A 22,607-nucleotide genomic window follows, 5' to 3' on the forward strand; every position below is an offset into this window, starting at 1 on the left:
GGGTCTCACCCCATCCATCTTGGTTTCCATTTGGAAATTGCAGTGCTCTTGCCCAGATCTGCAGGGAAGCCAAAACTCATCTATTTTTAATGCCAAATAACTGCCTCTTCTCCTGTAAAACATGGCACTTCTAACCACTCTATATTTGGACAGCAAGGTTTATTTTTACTGGAGTGTGGTAGAAGTGGGGCCTGGTGCCATATCCGGATGTTATTCTACATTTCACGTGCGGGGTTGCAGTTGCGCCCTTAACGCAGCTCCTCTGAGGTTCGTGGGGTATTAGGTGATTGTGACAGAAATGACTTTCTTTCAAGTCGTCTATGCTTGCTTTAGGTGAGGTTGCACTGAGGTGCCCAGCTAGAAACCTGATAGCTCACCTGTCCCAGCCAGGCCCTCCATTCTCTCTCTGATCCCTCCAGAAGTCCAGTGAGAAGTTAAAGGCACAGCTGCCCACGCTTGAACCCAGGCCCTGCTGTTTGTCAGCTGAGCCACAGTGGGCAGGTCACATAGTCTCTCTGTGCCTCGGTTTCCTCGTCTGTAAAATAAGATGATAATAATCTCATAAATTTGTTGTGAGCATTAAATGTGTGACTCTGTGTAACGGACTTAGAATAGTGCTTGTTACATGTTCATTTTTAAAAGTATATTAGCTATTAATATTATTATTTTTATTATTATGATTTGTAGGCAGATGACCAATAAGCTCTGACCATTCTTATCTGGAAATAGCCCCCGCACCTATCTTCTGTCTACCTCTGCTACCCTGTTTCAGGGTCAGCTTTTTCCCTGGACAACTGCAAGCCCCTACCTGGTCTCTTTCCCTATCTTGCCGCACCCTCAGCTCCTTCTCCGCTGCCAGGGGACCCTTCTAAAAGACAGACTCCATTCCACCCCTCTCCACTGGAAAACTTGTTCTACTCTATCCAGTTCATATTCATTTCTTAGCCTTTCCAGTCCCCCTTGTATGAGTATTCTGACCCATAGAAACTTGGGTTTCTATGGATCAGAATAGAATGGGTTGCCATTTCCTTCTCTACTGTATGTGTATTCTTATATGTGTATTATGCATGACAAATTATCCCTAAATGTAACTGATTAAAGGGTTTCCCAAGTGGCTCAAGTGGTAAAGAGTCCAGCTGCCAATGCAGGAGACGTGGGTTCAATCCCTAGGTCGGGAAGATCCCCTGGAAGAGGAAAGGGCACCCTACTCCAGTATCCTTGCCTGGGAAATCCCATGGACAGAGGAGCCTAGTGGGCTACTGTCCATGGGGTCGCAGAGAGTCAGACACAGCTGAGCAACTGAGCATGCGCGCACGTAAACCTCTTAAAGCCACCAGTCATCTCACAGTTATTTATTATCATCTCACAGTTTCTATGGGTCAGGAAGTAGCAGCCCAAGGAGGCAGTATGTTGAGAGGCTAGTATAAAGATGGAGATTCCTGGAGCACCCATTCAGTTTACACTACACAAGTTCAGTGAGGTGGGGGAACGGGGAGAGAGAAGTACATTCGCTAAGGTAGAGCAGCAGACAGGTCTCTGGCCCTGCATGCAGGGAACATGTGGTACCTGGAGTGAGTGTAACATAGGAACATAGGATGTGACATAGGAACATGCATGACCTCTTATCACACCAGCATCTTATCCCTCAAAGATGCTTTTTTCTGGTCCAGTCTGGCTCTAAATGTCTGGTTTCCTCGGCTGCTCAACCGAGGCAAGAGGACTCTCTTCCAACCTGAAGGAAAGCTGGCTGGCTGGGGTTTCCTGAGCAGTGATCCTGTTGTGCTTCATGGGTGTCTGACAGGATTTTCAAGGGCAATTTTCACTTCCTGTGATTTTGGTCTTACAGGAAGCCTTAGAAGCAGTCCCTGTGGAAATTGAGACTCCACTGGACCCTGAAAGCAGTCATTCTGCCCTTAACCCCCTGCTTTCCTGGAGAAGTTTTTGCCCTAAGTGGGAAGGGTCTGAATGGAATTAGAATTGGAACTGCCCTGAAAGGAGGGTGAGAGTCCTGATGTAAGTGGTATCCAGTCTGGCTGTGGCTTTGCTACCATTCAAAGGTGCCCTGGCTCCACGCTACTCTGTAGGCAGATCTCTCACGAGCATTTGAACTAACGCCGAGCCCTGCCTGTGAGACGACAAGGTTCATTGAACAAGTTGACGGCTCTGGCTGAGCCCCTTGCCAGGAGCCCTTCATCATGACGCCACTGTAAAGTCCATGCATAGATTTGAAAGAAACGCGTGATCCTTGCCCTCGACATTAGGTCCCAAAGAAAACCAGTTACTCTGAAGCAGTGAAAAGTTCACTTGGGTGGGATTAGGGAGACAGGTTTTTAAGTTGACTCCGTCACCAACTGGCTGAATGACTTCGGGCAGGGAAGTGACTTCACCTCTCTGGTCCTTGGTGTCCTCATCTGGACATTAGGGTGGAACCAGACTGCCTGTCTGTGACCTGCCCAGCATTTTCTTCTGCAGTTTCTTTGTTGGGTCTTAAGCTCTTTTAAAAGAGATTCTGCTGGAACTGTATACCAATCCTCTCCTCAGGAGAAGGCACAGAATGCACAGACTCAAGGATTTTTGTGTCAGATCCCAGGCAGGTTACTTGGTCTCTTAGTTTCCAGATTTAAGGACTCTAAGGACAAAAGCAAAAGAACAAGTAATGCAAAAACTCAGAAACCAAAGCAAGCTCTTTCCTCATTCTTCACTTGCCTTTGCTTATCCCACAAGAAGTGATCCTCCCTCCCAGACACTTCACCCTTGTGTCCACTGTGAGGGAGAGTGGCGTCATCGCTGGAGGGACTGTGTTTACTGCAGTCTTGATTTCAGAGACGCCCACTTCTCCATCAGCGCACAGGGGACTGAAGCTGTGACAGTGTTGTAGCCCTTCGATCTCATCTAGCTTGAAGCGGGGCAGTGAGTCTGGGCACCTTCCTATAAACTCAGGGAGGAAGGGGGCTTCTGATGAAGGTGTCTCGGAGGATCGTGCTGAAGGAGCTGGCAGGAAGCAACTGGACGCTGATGATGAAGGAAAGCATGGCCCGTGGCCATGGGAGACCCAGGAGCTGCCAAGGTGAAAGGCCTGGGAACTCTGGGCACCCCTGATAAAAGGTTCTTGCTTTATACCTGAGTGAGTCCAGGGTTCTGCCTGGTGATTCTGCCTTTGAAGTGGAGAGGGATCAGTGCCTGGCAGCAACCTCATTTCTGACACATCATTACATTTGCCCAGAGTGCCCTTGAGCGCCAGGTACAAACTTTACAGGGACTGTACACGTACACACACACACACACACCACACACACTCAAGTGGGCTGAGTACTGGCTTAAACAGCGACAATAGTCTGGTAGATCAGCCCTGAGTTTGGTAGATCAAACCTGCAATGAGTGAGCCTTTTGCTGGAGCACTAAGGCTGGATACTGCTCAATGTGCTGCTGGTGATATTTCCTCAACTGAGGAAACTGAAATTCGCCTGTAAGAATGGATGTCATACCATCAGGACCGCCTCTTGCCACTGGCAGCCACCATTTACCCAGAACGGGAACCAGCATTTTCTTGATTAGCATGTGAATGACTGTGTGCCTGTGTAGACAAGACTCCTGGTGGCAGGAACTGGTCTGTCTCATTCACCACTCTATCCCCACTATCCAGCAAAGAACCTGACACTTGCACGATGCTCAGAAACTTTTGTGGAAGGAAGGAGTGATGAATAAGAACAGAAGGAATGGAATGAGTACCAACGTGATATTCAGTGAGATAGGCCATTCTCCGCCATATTTATTTCTGAACTCCTCCTGAGTCCCATGGGTCCAGGTGTTAAGTGGCAAAATGAATCTTGTTTCCTTTTCCTCCCCTGCCGAAGTCTAGAAGTCAGATTTTTGCAGACTTTCAGGAAACTTGACTTGCTCACTTTAGTAAGATTGAATGCAGTGATTTCTGGGCAGAGGTGGGGTCAGGGAAAGGGCATGCTGGCACTGGGGCAGACGGGCTATGAGCAGTATAGGACGGTGGGTCAGGCTCAGTACTGGCTGTGAGCAGAACCCAAGCTCACCCAAGCCCATGGTGAATGATGCTGCCGTGGGCTGCAAGTGCCTGAGGGTACAGCCAGGGTGGGCTGAGCCAACAACCTGCCAGCCTTTCTCTGGCAGTGCCAACTCTCCTCCCCTGGAGGGGGGCATTGAGGGGAGAGATGTAGTCCAGGCTGCCGTGTCGCCCTCTCTGGTTCGTCCTGGCCATCCACAAAAAGGAATGGGAGGAGTTGGGGGAAGCACTGGCCCAGGAACAGTGTTTAGATGTTAGGATTCCAAGGAAGTTCTGGTGCCTAATTCATCAAAAACTCTCCCCCTGGACATTGCTCTTGCTTTCAGTTGCTTCAGCCTGCCTCTTCCCCATACTGGCTATAGGAGTACTTGTGTCCCTTTGCAGGCCACGGAAGCTCTATTCATTTATTTATTTTTGAGGTCCTCTGCTCTACCATGAGCCACAAATAGAAGCTCTCCTCACGGAAGCCTTGGAGCCTGACACAAAGAGTTAATCTCCCTCCAGTGGCATCCTGTCAGACCCCTGAAACCTGTGTCAGCCGCTCTCTTTCCCGGTTCCTCTGTGTTTAGCCTCAGGACAGCCTATTGCTCGCTTCTTGCACACAAAGGCTTCTCTGTTTCTGGCCAGGCTGGAGTCACATGCTTTCACTCTTAACCCCAGAGCTTTAAAACTAAACACCCACCCTCTTTGGCCCCGGATGACCCTGTTTACGTCTGCTGAGCCAATTCCAAACAGCAACGGTAGTGAAACTTCAATTGGGAGAGACTTCTCGACTACTTGGTGTAAGAGAGCAAATCTTCACTTTGTACAATGTGAGGACTTCAAGAAGTTTTGGGAAACAGCTTAGAGGGAAAAAAAAAAAAAAAAAACCAAAACAAAACACAAGGAAGCCGACAGCCTGCCCCAACTTCTCTATTTTCTGAAGTGTCTCTCACCAGAGACCCCAGGGGCTCAGGACAAAGCTTGCAAGAAACAAAATGGTGAGCCAAGTTTTAATGGTTGAGGGGAAGGACATTCTGAATTTTCTTATTGTGATCCTGCTTTTTTTTTTAACTCTTAAGGAAAGGAGTATTATCTTTATTTTTAAATTTATATATATATTTTTTTAAACAAAAGATGTTCTCTTCACTCCATGCTACTGAAAATAGGAAGGAAAAATTCCCTTTCTTGGTCTAAGGGAGTGACTTGTGAAACTTCAGAGGCTGCTGGAGAGGAGGTCTGGACCGATCCATTTCAAAGTTCTGGGTCAGAAGGACCTGAGTTTCTGTTTTTTCCCTAAAGATTTCTTTTCTTTCTGTCTTTGTGTTAGCCCATGTTAGCTGTGAAGGAAGTCAAATTTCCTTTGATTGTTTTTTACCCTGATCAAAGTGGTAGAAGTTGAAGAGAAAAATACCAGAGCCTGAGATCGCTGGTAACACAGGAGGCCCCAGATTAGATATCTGTAAACAGTATAGAAATCAGAAATAAGTGTCTGTTGGTCTCATGTCCATCCCCAAAGAAAGCAGTAGGGGACAGAGCCAAAAAAACCAGGTCTCTGTTCAAGGGGTCAGTGAAATTCCAACACAGGGAATGGCAAATAAGTTTCATCTCAAGTGATAACACTGACAAACTGGCAGCCACCTGGGTTGGGAAGGATTCTGATGGTGAATCTACACATAGCAGAAAAGAGTGCCTTGATTAATCAGTGCTGTCTGCTGGGCATGAGGAGGAAATGACAGCACACGTTTGCTGTCTCTGTCCTAGTGCAATCTCAGAAAGTTTAAGAGTGTTGTACGTACATAAAGATGACTAGAAAACAGGCAGTCCCAGAGAGGAAATGGCAGACAAGATGGGAGAAGACATAGTAATTATAGCAAAGACACTGGTGCTCACTAAACACTGTATTTAGTCCTGCATTGTAGGCGGGCCATGTCACAATTTCTGAGCAGTGAAGTAGAAGCAGAAATGCTGTGCATCACCTCCAGGTTGGAGCAGAAAATATCTGTGAGCCATTTTTTAACTCTCTTCCCTTGTTCCAGTGACTTGAGGAGGACTCTTATTCAGGTAGTGCCGCTACCACATGGTATAACCTTTGTTAACCTGGGTCCCTGAGGACTATGTGGAACAGAGCCCCTGGCCACCCTGGAATGAACACATAACATAAGAAAGAAAGAAGACTTGTTGTGTCCACTGTGTTCAGAGTTACTTTATTACTGCAGCATACCCTAGCCTATCCTGACTAACAGAGTTAACAAGGGGGAACAATTTTTTATTATTTTTTTTCATTATCTGCCCATATTTGAAGTTACTATTTAAAAAAAAATGAAATGATAGAACTTTGAATATCAACTCTGGTGTATATGAGTGTCACCAATCTGGAAGATACTGTCTGCAGTAGGGATTACAATTCTACAAAATAGTGAAAATGCATTTGAAAGTAATTTGAAAGTATTGGGTTGGCCAAGAAGTTCATCAGGGTTTTTCCATAGGATGTGACAGAGAAACCCAAATGAACTTTTTTTGGCCAACCCAATATAAGCAACATACAAATAAAGTATATTTTAGACATAACTTCCAGGACTAGTGCTTACTCTACCAATACTACCATCACTGCCTGGGGCCAGAGAGGATGGTGAGAAGGATCACTTGTGGGAAGGAGAAGAAAAGATTTCAGATTCCTGAAAACCCTAGTGTTGGGGTACTTGGGCTGGAAAACTCTAGATATAAAAGGTAAAAGATATAAAAGGTAATTTATTATACAACAAAGGATTTCTTAGGAAAAAATGTTGATTACCACCAATCACAATTAACAAAGTATTCCCATGCCAGAATTTGTTCACCAACCTCTTCCAAAATGTTTGCACAGATGGTTCAGTTTATGCACTTGTTATTAATAACCACCAGCCTTGTTGATCAGTTTTCTTATTTTCTTCTCAGCTGCTATTCTTCCTTCTTCCCACCACAGCTATCAGGATTTGTACTACAGTGCAATTGCCCAATCTATTTTTTTTCTCCTCAGCTGCCCACTTCCCATTCCCATATCTCAAAGTCCAATGCAGTATTCACTGAGATCATAACCATTTAAGGTTCTGCTCATTCTTCTTTGGCTCTTTAAATCTTTGCATCTCTGATGATTTCTATAAGTGTAATATCTAGGTCAGAGATATTAGGAATGCTAACTGCTATATTATATAGCAACCCCGTGGCCAAATCTCAAGGGCTTAACACACAAAAGTTTATTTCTCATACACAGCTGTCTAATGTGGGTACTCGATGGGTGATTCAGGGATCCAGACTCCTTCTAGCTTGTCACTCATCTAGCTTCAGCATGCACCTTAAAAAGCCCCTACTTATGGGTGAAGAGAGGGTGAAGAAGGCATGTCTGCTTCTTCACCACATCAGCTTGGAAATGATACTCACCAGCTCCATTCATTTTCTATTAGTGAGCTCTAGTCACATGGCACTGTACTTATGCCAGGAAAACTGAGGGATAGAGCTCCTGGCTGGGTGGGCACTTCCCAGCATCACCTGCATGCTATGGAAAGTAAAAGTGAAAGGGTTAGTTGCTCCATTGTGTCCCACTCTTTATGACCCTAAGGACTGTAGCACACCAGACTCTGCTGTCCATGGAATTCTCCAGGCAAGAATACTGGAGTGGGTAGCCATTCCCTTCTCCAGAGGATCTTCCTGACCCAGGGATCAAACCCAGGTCTCTGGTGATTTAGGCAGATTCTTTATGGTCTCAGCCTCCATGATATGGAAGGGGACATAATTTGTGCACAGCTAACCATTTCTGGCCACAAAGGGTATTCCAAGTCCATCTGCATTAATTCAGTGAGGAAAGTCCCCAGCACTGCCTGGTCACACGATTGACTAAAGTGGCTAAAATTCCCCCTCCCCCCCATACTCTATTCCCCTCCTCTCCTCATTAGGCTCAAAGTGAATCACTTTGATTCTATGGTGTGATTTTCCTGTCCTCTGGACCTCCTTCCCCTTCCACTTTTACCCGGCAGCTTGACAGTCCTGCTTAGAGGGAAGTTCCCACCTTACTCTTCTTCCTTTTCAGGCAAGTGACTTGCTGAATGCCCTGGTTTGCTCCTCTGTTCTTCTCCTACCCTCGGTGCTACCCCTCTTTCCCCGGAGCCCCAGCAGATATTCCTCTACTGTTTGAGTCTTCTCCACGAGGCTTCTCCTTTGGAACCTCTCTGGAAACCAGTTCCCTCAACTCTTAGGATTTTGATTTTCAGAGAGTGTTCCTGCTGATGCAGGCCTGCTGTTCACCTCATCTCCTGGCCTGCTTGCAGTCCTGCTTATTTAGTCCTGTTCCCATCTCCAGGGACAGCACACAGTTTGTGTCTGGCTAGCTTCAGTGCTGATCTGGAAGGGTAGACTCGAAGCCCTGGGCTTGTCCCTGGGCCTGGCAGGCTCTCCTTCTATGAGTGGTTATGGCTGGCATGGGAAGAGCAGGCAAGGCACTTCTACCCCCAGGTCCTGCTGACCATCTTAATAGATAGAGGAGGAGGGAGGGAGAACAGGGAAGGAGGCGTGGTGTTAACTGCACGTGGGCAGGTCCTGAGCACTGTGCTAGGTCTTCTGAGTTAGATTGGCCAAGTTCAGTGCCGAGCAGCACATATGCCTTGAGAGAACCAGGGAACTCCCAATCTGGGCTGGGAGTGCCTGCCACACATTCTGGGCCCAGAAGCCCCTTCCAAGACCCCTGGGATCCAAGGTTCTTCCCAGTGAATAACTTCTTTGCAAAGCTTCTCCCGCAGGAAGGACGCATGTGGGGCAAACTCCTGTTTGTCACTGGTCCCTAGGAAGTGTGAACAGGAGAAGCAAGTTATAAACAATCCATTACCTGCTTTCAGAACTGGCGATGCAAGAGCTCTAGGGAGAGGAGCTAATGCTCTCCTAGCTCCAGGTGCTCTCTCTTTCCCTCCTTTCTCTCCAGGCCACCGAGTGTCTAACTCTATAGGAGAGTGTTGGCAAAGAGACCCCCAAGCCAGGGTATTGACTGAACTCTGAGCTGCCTTGTGCTTCAGAACCCCCCCCCCCCAACATACCTGCTTTCAGTATAACCCTTAGGAATGAACCTTTTGCGGGGGAGGGAAGAAGTGGGAAAGACACCAATTTCCTTGAGAGAGGTGGGGCAGGGGAGCCGCAGAGAGAAAGCTGCTCTGTCTGCAAAGGAAGCCAGAAAGGAAGACAGAGTCTCTTTGAACTTCTCCCCTCCAAGCTGACAGGAAAAGTGCAAAAACACCATCAGACTGGATCAGGATGCAAAGGCAGCAACCAGGAAGACGTGGCTCCTTTGAAGGTTGCCCACTCTGTGCGAGGCATGCTTCTGGAGGGGAATCCCAGCTGGTGTGGTAAGCAAGCCTGGCTGCTCAGACTGACCCCCGGCTGGAAACAGGCTCATGGGGCTGTCGGCTTCCTGGCATCACCAGAGCCAGAGGAAAGGGGGATGTAAGATGTAGATGCCAAAGAGCTGGCCACGGACAGTGGAGGATCCGGCGAGGAATGCAGGGGCTGGCACAGAAGAAGGAGAGTTAAGCAAGGGCAAGGTCATCCAGGCCCCTGGGGAGATACTGTGCTGATGAGGCCCAGCCGTGAGGGATTGGGAAGGTCAGCACTGGCCTCAGGTGGGGGGACTGGCAGGATGTGAGCAGAACTTACTATGTGATTTGTGGGAGCCAGTGCAAAATGAAAATGCAGGCCCATTGTTAAAATGTGATGAAAAGTTTTAAGATGGCGACAGCAGACTATTAAACCAAGTGCAGGGCCTTCTAAGCACGCATGGGGCCCTATGTGGCTGCTCAGGTCACAGGTCTGTGAAACCGGCCCTGGATGTGGAGGTTATCCAGTGTGAAAGGCCTGCAAGCTCCTGGGCCAAAAGGATGAGTCCAGACTATAAAAGTGAAGGGCAGAGTGGGGGAAAAAAAAAAAAAGTCAGACTCCCTGAGGAGTCTTTTGGTTTTTAAAAAATACTGGGGAAAAATAAAGACTCTCCATTAACAACACATTTTTAACTTTTTAACAGGCCTTCTCATCTCTAAAACCATATAACAAAGGTGACAATTTTATGAGCCAAGTTATACACAGCACATTTTATGTTCCTAAACGACCTAAGTGATTTTTGTAGGTCCTCAAAGGACACTAAAAAAGTAAGTGCAGTGGTTGAGGGGGGGATGAATTGTATGTATTTCTATTTCTCCATCAAATGTCCAAACTTGTTTTACAGGAAAGTCATCTCTCCCACTACTCCTCCCTTTGTCCAAAATGCCTGGACACTTACCCTGAGTGCAGACCAGTGTGTCTCTTACTTGTCACTGCATCTGTTTTTCACAGTCCAGAGGCTGCAAGTCCCCAGCGTGGTGAGCACTAGATCACTAGATGGATAGCACATCCCCCTCCCAATCCCCCACCCCCCACTCCCACCCCATCCCAACCCACCCACCCTCAGCTAGTCAGTCATTCCACTATCAGATCCCTCTGAGAACAGGTCACAGAAAAGTAGAGGATCCAGTCCCAGAGCTTGAAGAGGGAAGTGAGGGAAACTGAGGGTTAGAAAGAGAACTCAAGATGGCATGAGAACTTGCTGTTCTTCCTCTGCTGTCAGAGGGCTGTTTCAAATGCCTCTCTCACTCCCTGTTTCAACCTCCCTCTCTGGGTCACAGTGGGGTTAGGGTTCCTATTACTGTGCTGGGATGCACTTTTGCGCCTGCATCTCTGAGGATGTGGGACCATCAGGCTGTCACAGGACCTGACCTCCCTGCTTTCCACCCCAGGCCTCAGGGAGCAGGGACTGTCACTCTGGGCACGTAGCCAGGTGTTTTCTCTCCTCCAGGTTTATTTTTCTGAACATCTCAGGGGAGAGATGGCCTGACCCCTCCCTAAAATGTAGAGACTCTGCCCGGCAGGGTGATGTCCCTGATGTCAGACCCAATCAGCAAGACTGTGATCAGCATAGATCTCCTCTGAACAGACTGAAGAGTCAACTTGAGATGGAGACACGTGTGGTGGTGAAGGGTTATACTATACTTCACTGCCCAGGGAAGTCTGGGAGCTAGAAGTAAACTTAAGAAAGCAAAGAATTTCCCTTGCACCCAGCCAAGCCCCCACTCATAAACTGCAAAGCGAACAGCTTCACAGCAGCCAGGCTTGGTTTCCCTGCCACCCCTCCCACTCCCTCTTCAGGGTGGGGGAGCTGAGGTGGAGCTGAGCCAAGTGGCCCTGCAGGGTTTTCGAGGGACAGGAAAAGCAAGCCTCAATCTGGAGAGCAGAAGGGAGGGCTGCTTCACCTGCTCTTCCTGCTGACAGACACCAGCCAAGCTTAGAAACCTCCCGTGGTCCTCCCGCTCTCACCGTCCCATCCCCGACTCCCCACCCCACCCCCACCTCCACCCCCATCCGCGGGGCCACTGTGAGCCTCGGAGGCAGCCAGGGACAGGAAGAGGCTCTATCAGGGCAGTCCCCTGGGGAGGACCAAAGGTCAGAGCCGGGGGTCTGGAGCCTCCACAGGCGGCCCTTCCCCACCGACAGTGACGCCGGCAGCTGGCTGGGGCCCGGCCAGCGGGTGGCAGCAGCCCCCGGGGCAGGCCTCATGCCCTCGTGGCCGGGGTGACTGAATCTGCCAGCTGTGGGGCCCGCCCGTGCCAAGTCTGCCCTGGCTCCGTCTAGGCGTAATCGATGCTGGCGCCAGGCCAGGCCCCCTGCCAGCTCCGGTCACACTCGGCTAACGCCAGAGGCCCAGCCCATTAACTCCTCGCCAAAGCCCATTGTCTGGGTCCCTGCCCGGTGGTTTATTTACTCCGGGGCTGGACGGCGGGGGCGGGGAGGAGGTGGCCCGGGCTGGCGGGCCGGGCGGGGCGGAGGGGGAGCGTGGGGCTCGGTGGCTGCTCGCGGGGAGGGGCGGAGGGCTGGCTGAGCCCTGTTGGCCCGGCGTCCAGAGCCCCGGGGCAGGGCACGCGGGGGAGGGTTTGGTTTATTTTTTAGTCTTTTTTTTTTTTTGGCCACATCAAAGATTCCCTGTAAAGGCGGAGCAGTACAGATGCATTTCCAGAGGTTGATCGGTACCGCAGGGTGGGAGCAGGCACTGTAGACGCTGGATTCTTAACTCCCAGACAGTGGCCTCCAAATCCTCTAAAAGAATTTTTAACATTACTTACCCTCTTGTATTTTTTTAAGTTCACATTTAAAATTTTTCATCTCAAGTTTAAATAGTCCCAAAGGATATCCTTTCTCGCATCCTATGAACATTGATTTTTTTTTTCACTTACCATGTGCCTTTATTTGATTATATATTATAGTCATGAAAATTCAAAGAAAAATGAATGTTGACACTTCAAAATAAAAATTTTAACTTCTCTTTTAAATGTTCAGTTCAGTTCAGTCACCTAGTCGTGTCCGACTCTTTGTGACCCCATGAACCGCAGCACACCAGGCCACCCTATCCATCACCAACTGCCAGAGTCTACCCAAACCCATGTCCACTGAGTCGGTGATGCCGTCCAACCATCTCATCCTCTGTCATCCCCTTCTCCTCCTGCCCTCAATCTTTCCCAGCATCAGGGTCTTTTCAAATGAATCAGCTCTTCGCATGAGGTGGCTAAAGTATTAGAGTTTCAGCTTCAACACTGGCCCTTCCAATGAACACCCAGAACTGATCTCCTTTAGGATGGACTGGTTGGATGGAATCTAAATGTCATAGCAATTTGATATCCTTCATTATCCATTAAAAAATAGAGAAATAGACAAATTTTTCAACAGTTGGAAATTTACATTGTTCTTTCTCTCCATGAGCTTGTATTTCTGTTCTACTCCTGTTATACATTTTATCCTAATACATTTTTTATGATTGAAAATCTTTTGAGTAAAAATATCAATAAAAGCTTTTAAGTTACAACTTCCTTAGCCAACAATTTTTGTTATGGTTTTAGTTGTCACAGTGATTAATACTAATTGATCATAGCCATGTAAATAATTATACAATTTGATAAACTATTAAACATAAAAAATAAACTTTTTTTGGAAATACATCTCTTAATAAGGTGGCAGGGGCAAGTTTTCTTCCCATTAGTGCATCTATATGTAAATGACTATGATTTACTGCTAGACTGAAAGTTCAGCATCTATTTCATTCCATGTTTTATTTTTATGGATTTAAACATTGTTCACATAAGTAAGAAAATAAATGGAAACCAATGAGTTTTGTTACAGGAATGACATTCAATTCTTTGAACGTCTTCCAAGTTATATGCTTAATATCTGACTCTTCTGCTAGGAGTGAGCTCCAGACATGATTTAGACACAGAGATACTTGTGGCCAAAACTCTAATTCATGTTTCCCAGTCCAAGCTCCTACTGCTCACCTCACTATAGGCCACTCATTGAGAGATGAGGTGTTGGGGCAAAGGAATAGCAGACTGAGAAGAAGCATCTTCCCAGAGTTAGAATTTAGGCTTCTCTTATACTAAAGGGGGAGGGGGTAAAGTCCAGGTTCCCCATATTTGGTTGGGGATGTGTTAATTTCTTCCTTCCTGCAGCCATTCACAGGTGGGTCTGGTTAAGATGTTTCCTGTGAGTTACACAATGGTATTTTAGCTTAACACTCATTACGTGGGAGACAGGGTTCCCAGAAACGGGCCAGTCTGTACAATTTAAACTGATGGGCAACATACCCTTAGTAACTGACTCCTAATAGAATACAAAGATTCTTCCCTGTTATATTCACAGCCCTCAGACTGCCCTTAGCAGAGCTCATCTCCCTCTAGTCCAACCTTCCTGAGGCTCCCACCTGAAACCTGCTATTTATCAGCATTATTTATCAAAGTTCCCCTGAACTGAGGGAATAAAGTGGCTGGAAGCTGAGAGAGACCTGGTTCATTAGTTAGAAGCATCAGTCTATCTCAGGGTCCTAGAGAAGCGGTTTCTAGACAATTGGCAAAAGCTGAGAGGCAGCATTCCCAGATATACAAGTTATGTACATATATGGCTGTCAGTCCCTACATTATGTGGATTACATTTTACTTTAGAAATTAAAAACATGAAATTTGTTTTAGTCCCCACCCTTCTTTGTAACCCAGTGCTCTAGAGCTTTCACTCTGGGGTATCCTCAAAGCCCCAGGGAGCGTGTGGGGCTGGGGTAGGAGGTGGCACTGGAATTTCTGCTCTGGCTTCTCAAAGCATGGTGTTTTTGAGTCCTTCAGCCAGTGTTCCCTAAGAGTACATGCCAGGTGCTGAGCTGGTGTCTGAGAACACAAAGTGATACGCCCTTTTGTTGTGCAACAATGTGAATATGGTAACAGTACTGCATTATACACTTAAAAATGATGAAGATGGAAAATTTTATGTTATATGGGTTTTTTTCCGTACACAAAAAAGGCGGTATCTACTCTTAAAGAGATTATAGAGTAGTGAGGGGAGACAGAATTTGCCCATTAGTTTATCTGGCAACTTTTCATTAAGGAATGCCAGTCACATTCCAGGCCCTGAGTAGGTGCTGGGGAGAAGCCTATAAGTAAAATGGGGCACCTTTGTGTCTTATGGAGCTGACGGTCCATGGCCAGGCAGCAACATACACCTGCATTGCCCAATACAGTAACTACTAGTCACATATGGCTGTTTAAATTAATTAAAATTAAATACACGTAAAATGCAGACTTCAGTGTCACTAGCTACATTTCAAGTGCTTGATAGCCGCAGGTGACTGGTACTACCATATTATATGGAAGCACAGAGAGACAACTTGCAGACGGCTCTAAAGCATGAAGTATGGTCACTGCAATGAATGAGATGAGCCAGATTATCAAGTAGGATCCTTATCAGCTGATCCAGTGCCTCAGGGGCAATTTGTAAGATGTTCTGTGTAGGGAGGTGCGGCTCTATGCTAGGGATAATATGGTTCTGGGCCCAAGTCCACATCTCAAGAACAAGAAATGTAAATCACCATGTGGTTACCAGGTTCCCACTTGGGAACTCTGAATTATGGCCTAATCTCCTCTCACACTATACTCTTCCCTCAGTATATCACATGACCTGGCTTGTGCTGTTTTGTCAGCCTTGGTCCTTTGCACTAATTAAGTTCTCTTCAAGGCCCAGGTGAAACACCACCTCCTTTCTCCCCACAGCCTTTCTTGAGCCCTGTATGAAGCTGATTAATATTTATTGAGCACATATTGTATGTGTTATAGGTGAGCATGGATGGTGGAATGTGGTCCTGTGGCCACAAGATGAAACAGGAGCCCTCAGATTTTCAGTGTGAGTGGTTTAAAGGTCCCTGAACCACGTGGCTGGCCATGGTGGCTTCACCATCGTCAGCACACATTCCTCAGCAACAGATGCTGTAGATCCCCCTGTATGGTTAGGCCACTCAAGATGGCTGTTCTCTTGCTCTCTGTACATCCCCTGCCTGACCAGTGCCTGTTTCCCTCATGTGACTATCCACTTTTCTTAATTATAGAGCTCAATTTGTCCCTGGTAACTGATGAGTCCATCTGATGTCAGTTCCCTCTAGAAATGGTAGCCTCCTTCTCTCCAGCAATGAAGTCTGCTGCCACGTCCTGCCTGCTATCTGCCACACATGGTGGGGTGTTGCTCCAGGAACCTTTGTGTAGGATCCCCCTATCCAATAGTTCATTAATGCTTCTGTCACTGTCTCCAGACTCTTTCTTCGGTCTCAAAGCTGGGCAACAAGTCACTACAAGGCTTGCAGGTCTGTAGCGTATGGCCCAATAATCCCTCGTCCGGCTCCTAAGCTGTGGACTCTGAAGAGCAGCAGCAACCTGACACATCCTGTCTCCACCTTCTGCCTCAGGTTATGCATAAAATACACCAGAAAAGGACTCTGTGAAGCAGTCTGCCCTTTCATGCCTCAATTATCCAAACTGAGAGATGGTGAGTTGAATCTTTACCAGCTGACCATGACTCCAGAGTCTCCAGAGATTCTCAAAGAAGTCCTCAGAGAAGACTGAGATGGGGGCCAGTCTGATTTCCTATGCATCAGAAAATCTACATCCTCCTGGTGAGTTACAAGAGGAATAGGCATTGGACTTCCCTGGTGGTCCAGTAGCTAAGAATCGGCCTTTCAATGCAGGGGATGCGGGTTCAATCCTTGGTCGGGGAACTGTGATCCCACATGCCATGGGGCAACTAAGCCCACAAGCTACAACTACTGAGCCTGCACACTGGAAAGCCTGTGCTCCACAACAAGAGAAACCCTTGGGCAATGAAGGAGACCCAGTGCAGCCAAAAAAAAAAAGGGATCGGTATTGCTGCCTGAGTTCTGAAGTGATGCAGATTTTGTTGTTTAGTCACTAAGTTGTGTCCAACACTTTGCAACCCCAGGGACTGTAGCCCACCAGGCTCCTCTGTTCATGGGACTTCCCAGGCAAGAATACTGGAGTGGGTTGCCATTTCCTTCTCTGAATGATGGAGATGTATGCTAGCAAAATGCTTCCTGCCAGCACCTGGCTAGCTACCTCCTCCAGCCTGCAGAACTTGCCTGAGTGAGAGTACAGTTTCTTTGTTTATACAGATGATGCCTTGGGCAGGGCAGCCTGAAGATCCCTGCTAATGCTGGGGATGCTGTGTGGACCAGTGACAAAAGGATGAGCTATGAGTCAGGCTTGGGTTCAAGTCCTGCTTCTGCCATCAGCAAGCCCACTAGCCCTGGGCAAATAACTCAACCCCTCCACGTCCATTTCCAGATTTGTAAAATGGACAATGATACCTGCTTCCCAGGGAACTAAACTGTGTGTGTTTTAGAGGTTGAAATTCTCTCTCTGCCACTTATTGGCTGTTGGACTTCAGATGAGTAACATAGATATCCTGAGTCCCTGTCACTCCATCCCTAAAGGGGGGATCAGACAGGGTGCTGTGAGGAGTACTTAATGCCTGATGCACAGAAAGTGCTTCATGCATGTTGGCCTTCATTGTTTGACCTTTCCTACAAGTGAGGTAAGCAAGGTGGATATAACTCTCTTTGCCCAGTGGGTCAGGGAGGATCACACTTGCTTTTGGGGAAGCCTGGATGAGAATATGGCTCCCTCACATCCTAGCTTCAAATCAAGCCCCCTGGCTGAAGCCTTGTTCTGGCTGTTTCCCTGGGCTGGGCCCCAGGTGCCCAGAGTTGCCGGATAGTGACCAGCCCATCCCTGAGCCAGGGCTACTGGCGCCGCTCCCTTCCAGAGGGTCTGGGGAGCCTCTCCATGTCAGTCTGTGGCTTTGTCACTTGTCCCTGCTTGTCTTCCCCGTGGCCTGGTGGGAAGTTCTGGCTCCTCACTCATGCCTGAAGTTCCCTCCAGTGCCCAAGGGAAGGCATGCCTACCTTCTTGGTTGCTCAGGATCAGAGCGGCATGGGATAGTGCAAGGGGCATTTTAGAGCCGGGGAGGAGAAAGAGAGCTCTCCTGACAGTGGGAATGTGGTTAATATAAAGCAAGGGCCCCAAGGAAAATAAAGCCTGGGCTAAATGGTGGGGAGTCTGAGAAGACAGGTGGTCAGGGAAAGGAGACAGAGAGAGAGAGCAAGATTTACAGAGCTGGGACTCACCTTGTCTCTTCTCCATTTTATAGGTAAGGAAAATGATGTCCATTTTGTACAGTTACACAACTGTTTGTGAGAAAGGTTGGGACGATATTGATATTCTAGCCTCTTAAGTGTCCACTCAGTTTCCCTTCCGGTACCCAAAGCTGCCCTCATTTTCCATTCTGAACAGTTGGTGTCTGGGAAGACTTCCCCTCCCCCAACCCCAACATTGCTACCTCAGGGTCACATACCACCCAAGGGACCAGGCTGGGATGAGACTTATGCAGCTCCCCCTGAAAGACCATCAGGATAATCCCATTCATGCCTTGCACCCTTGCCCAGTCACCTCCTGGAGTCTGAGAATCTTCCTCCAGACTTTTACTTTCATAAAGCTCTGTTATCATCCTAATCTGATCAATTCCCCAAATCCTTTCACTTTACTCTCTGGAACTCATGGTTTACCATCAGCAAAATCTCCCCATATACTCAACCTTCTCTTTGAGCATTTCTTCACCTTCCTGCTCTTAATGGAAACCTTCCTAATCCCCAGAACACAACTCCCTTGTAGCCATCTCCTGTGGTTGCTCTTTCTTATACATCCTTCATACCAATGAGTCTGGAGGTGGGGAGTTGTCCTCCTCGCTCCTCTTGGGGATTTCTAGGATTCTTCTCCTTCCTCCTCACCCTAAAACTTCATCTCCTTTGAAGGCATCAGAAATGCTGTCTCCTCCAGGTGAATTTCAGGAGGGCGAGATAGTGCCATCAGACCAAATCAACCACCTCCCCTTTGAGTTGAGGAAGTTTACCATACTCTAGGCCATTCCACTCAATCCTAGAATATTTTCGTGCCTGGCTCATGATCTTCCCCTCCACCACCACGCCTTCATTATTTTTTGAGACCTTAACAATCATCCTTTCATTCAACAAATATTTTTGAGCATTTACTATGTGCCCAGGAAGCATTCTTAGAACTGAGGATATAGAAGTAAACTAGAGAGAAAATGTCTCAGCCTTCAAGGTTTTTTACATTCCCATGGGAGTAAGGGTAATTAACAAGTAAGTACTGCATAAAATAATGTCCCCGGTGGCTCAGTGGCAATGCAGAAGCCGCAGGAGACACCAAGTTCACTCCCTGGGTTCGGAAGATTCCCTTGGAGGAGAAAATGGCAACCCACTCCAATATTCTTGTCAGGAAAGTCCCATTGACAGAGGAGCCTGGTGGGCTGCAGTCCATGGGGTTGCAAAGAGCTGGACATGACTGAGCAACTGAGCACACAAAACAATGTTAGGCAGAGATATGATGAAAGGGAAAAAGGCAGGTAGAGGGTTAGTGCAGGTGATGAGGAGTTGTCTTAGACACAATGGGCAGGGAAGGACTTCTACACAGATAACCGACCCAACACCTATCCTTGACGTCCTCTCTGCACCAGTCTTCCTCCTACCTCTGCCACATATGCCCATGCCCATAGCCTGAACTCGACACTTCTGAAGGCCCCACTCCCTGATCACCACTTCCTGTGTTTTTAGCTCATCTACTCTATCACCTCCGTTCTATTCTTTGTCCCCTTTGGGACACCATTCCACTGAACTCACCCTCTTTCACTGTCTGTCAGTCCCTTGATCTCCCATTAACCTCCTTCTCCAGCTTGAGTCTGTGGTCTGTGACAATAATCACCTTTTTGCACAAGCCCTTCACTCTCTTGGCCCTTTCCTTTCGGTTGGACTCTACTGACACACCTTGACCCTACTTAACCCCAACACCCTTCCTACTCTGCACCTGTGCTGAGTAGCTGAACATCGTGGGGAAAAATTCACAGCCATGCCGACTAGCTACACTCTACGTTTCTGACCACAAACCTCAAGTGGGCACTCAGCTTGCCCAGTAATCCTATTGTGTTTCTCTTTTAGATTCACTGCCCCACTTTCCAGATGAGTGTTTCACATCTCCTCTCTTCTCCAGTCCTCAACACCTCCTGTTTGTTCCCCACTGTTTGCTAACAGCCTTGCTCCTTATTTTGCTAAGAAAATAGATGCAATCATATGAAAAGTATTTGTCTTCTCACCATCAACTCTCCCAAGGTGCCTGCAACTATATTCTAGTCACTGCCTTCCTTTCTTACAAGGAATGGCCTCCTCTCTAATCCCCAGCCAGCCCCTCTTCTTGTTCACCAGATTCCAATCCCTTCGCTCCCTGCAGGACTTTGCCCCAAATCATCCTCTTTCCTGCACTACCCAACTGCCTTTCTCCACCAGATCGTTCCCTTCAGCAGATAAATGTGCTGTCATCGCTCTCATCCTAAAAGCAAACCCTCCCCTGACCCTATGTTCTCTCCAGCTCTGCCCTGTTCCCTCCCACCCCACATTCTCACCCCTCTGCCCTCTTAGCCCACTCCAGCCAAGATTTGTCTCTACCACCCCACTGAAACTGCACTTGTTCAAGTCACCAATGCTTTCCTCTTTGGCATCTCCAAAGATCAGTTTCCTGTCATCTTATTCCACCTCTCAACTGCATTTGCATAGTAGACAAATCGCTCTGGTTTCCTCCTACCTGCATAGCAGCTCTTTCCTGAGTTTCTTCACTGGTTCTTACTCTTCTTGACCTCTAAGTGTTAGCACGGTGTGGGGACTTCTCTCCTGCTTATAGTCTCTCCTGCTTAGATCCCATCTTGGCCGGTGACTTTCAATGCCATCTAGAAGTTGGAGTCTTTAAGAAGCAGTGATGGGGGGACGACTTCCCTGGTGGTCCAGTGGCTAAGACTCCATTCTCCCAGTGCAGGGGGCCCTGGTTGGGAAACTCAATCCTACATGCTACAACAAAGATCGAAAATCCCATGTGCCGCAACTAAGACCAGGTGCAGCTAAAGAAATAAATCAATAATACTTAAAAAAAAAAAGAAGCAATGAGGAACAGAGTAGAGGATGAAACAGCAGCTCCAGCTCAGGACCCGCTGTCTAGATATGAGTCCCACTCCACCCCAATGAACTGTGTGACCTTAATCCTCTGTGTCTCAGTGGGATCTCCCCCAAACAGAGTCTGAGACAGAGGCTTCAGTGTATTTGGGAACATGACCCAGGGAACAGGAGTGAGGGAGAGGAAGAGAGAAACACAGATAGAGGGTTGCTGGTCTAGACGTGACACTAGTTGGCTGTCTCTATGTGTGACTGCTGCTCCATCCTGTATGATCTTCTGAGAAGCTTTGTGAGATGTACTTCAGAACCTCCCAGAAGAAAGGGGGGGGGGGTCACTTGTACATCGGTTCTTATGAAGTTACCCCAGAGATATTAACTACCTGCCCTGCTGGGTGGCTCATGGGTCAACACCAAATGGATTCCATGGGTGTCCCCCACACCAGGATGTCAGGAGGCTTTAAGACAAAAGCAGAAGGATGCTGTTGGTGCTTTTGTGTCTTGATGCTCGTCAAGGCCTGTGCAACGTTGTTTACCACAGTGGGGTCAACTCTTCAGAAGGGAGGCCGAGGGAATCTGAAGTGGTGCACAAGACGTGCCCAGCACGTGCTCAGTGTGAGCTCAGATGCTCGGTCATGTCTGACTCTTTGCGACCCCCTGGACTGCAGCCCACCAGACTCCTCTGTCCATGGGATCATCCCAGCAAGAGTATTGGAATGGGTTGCCATTTCCTCCTCCAGGGAATCTTCCTGACCCAGGGATCAAACCGACATCTCCAGTGTCTCCTGCATTGACAGGTGGATTCTTCACCACTGAGCCACCTGGGAAGCCCTTGTGTCCAGGACAGATGGGGGTAATTGTAGAGCTCTCCTCACTGGACTGCTAACCCTCAGCTTGCGACCGTTGGCATGGTGGTGACTCTGATTCTGACATCTCCCTTACCTAGGGGACATCTCAGAGGCCTGTCATGTTCAAAACTGAGCTCTGAGCCCTGTCCCTCCCCCAACCCAACTCTTCCTCCAGTCTTCCCCATTGTAGTTTAAGAGCCTGGATTCATCTCTCTCCTCCTCCCCTTACATCCAATCCATTATCAAATTCTAGTTTCTAAATACCCCAGTCTGACCTCTTCATTAATTTCTATCACAAAGTGACCAGCCCAGGCCAAGTCACCATTCCCCCACGTAGCCCTCACCCCTGAGCCTGGCCCAGGGCAATAGCCTCCCAGCTATCTCTGTTTCTGCTTGTGCTCCCTTATAGTTTATCCTCCTGCAGCTCCCTGTGTGATAATGTTACTCCCTGATTAATGCAGGCCTCCAATAACTTCCCATTATCATTTTTTATAACAGCTTTATTGTATAACAGCTTTATTGATATATAATCCATATACCATGTAATTCACCCATTTAAAGTATACAATTTAATGGGGTTTTATTTTTAGTATATTCACAGGATCGTGTGAATGACCATGACTGTAATCAGTGTTAGAACATTTTCATCAACTGCCCCCACCCGCTGCGTTGTATCCATTAGTAGTCACTGACCCATTTCCTCCCAATTCTCCCAACCCTGGGTGAATCTACTTTAGAGACTTATCTACTTTTACTCTCTATGGATTTGCCTATTTTAGGTATTTTCCATAAACAGAACCATGTCTATATGTCTTTGTGACCAGTTTCTGTTTCCTGTTAGTCTTAAAATAAGACCCAAACTTCTCGCCATGGTCCAGCGCCCATCGGAGGCTCCCCAGCTCACCGCCTGTCTCATTGGCTGCCTCCTCCAGCCTCACTTGATGTCTCTGTGCTCACTCCTTCACCCTCAGGACTCCGACCTTGCTCTCCCCTTCATCTGTCCTGGACTCTCTCGGATCTGTGAATGGGCCACTTCTCTTGACTCGTGTCTGTCCTAATGTCACTTCCTCAGAAGGATTTCCCTCTTTTCCATCTCATCTGCAATCTCTAACCCTTCCCCTTACAATCTGAAATATTTATTTGTTTACCTCTTTGGCCCCTGTAGACCTCTGTAGCACAGAGTTTTTTTTTGTTTTTAATTTCATCCTTTTTTGGATTGTCCTCAAGTCATCCTTTATTGAATTGTCCAACTCTGAGTTTTTTTTGGACACACCATGCAGCATGTGGGATGTTACTTCGCTGATTAGAGTCAAAC

This window comes from Cervus elaphus, chromosome 12, assembly GCF_910594005.1.
Source record: "Cervus elaphus chromosome 12, mCerEla1.1, whole genome shotgun sequence".
In the NCBI taxonomy this organism is placed as follows: Eukaryota; Metazoa; Chordata; class Mammalia; order Artiodactyla; family Cervidae; genus Cervus; species Cervus elaphus.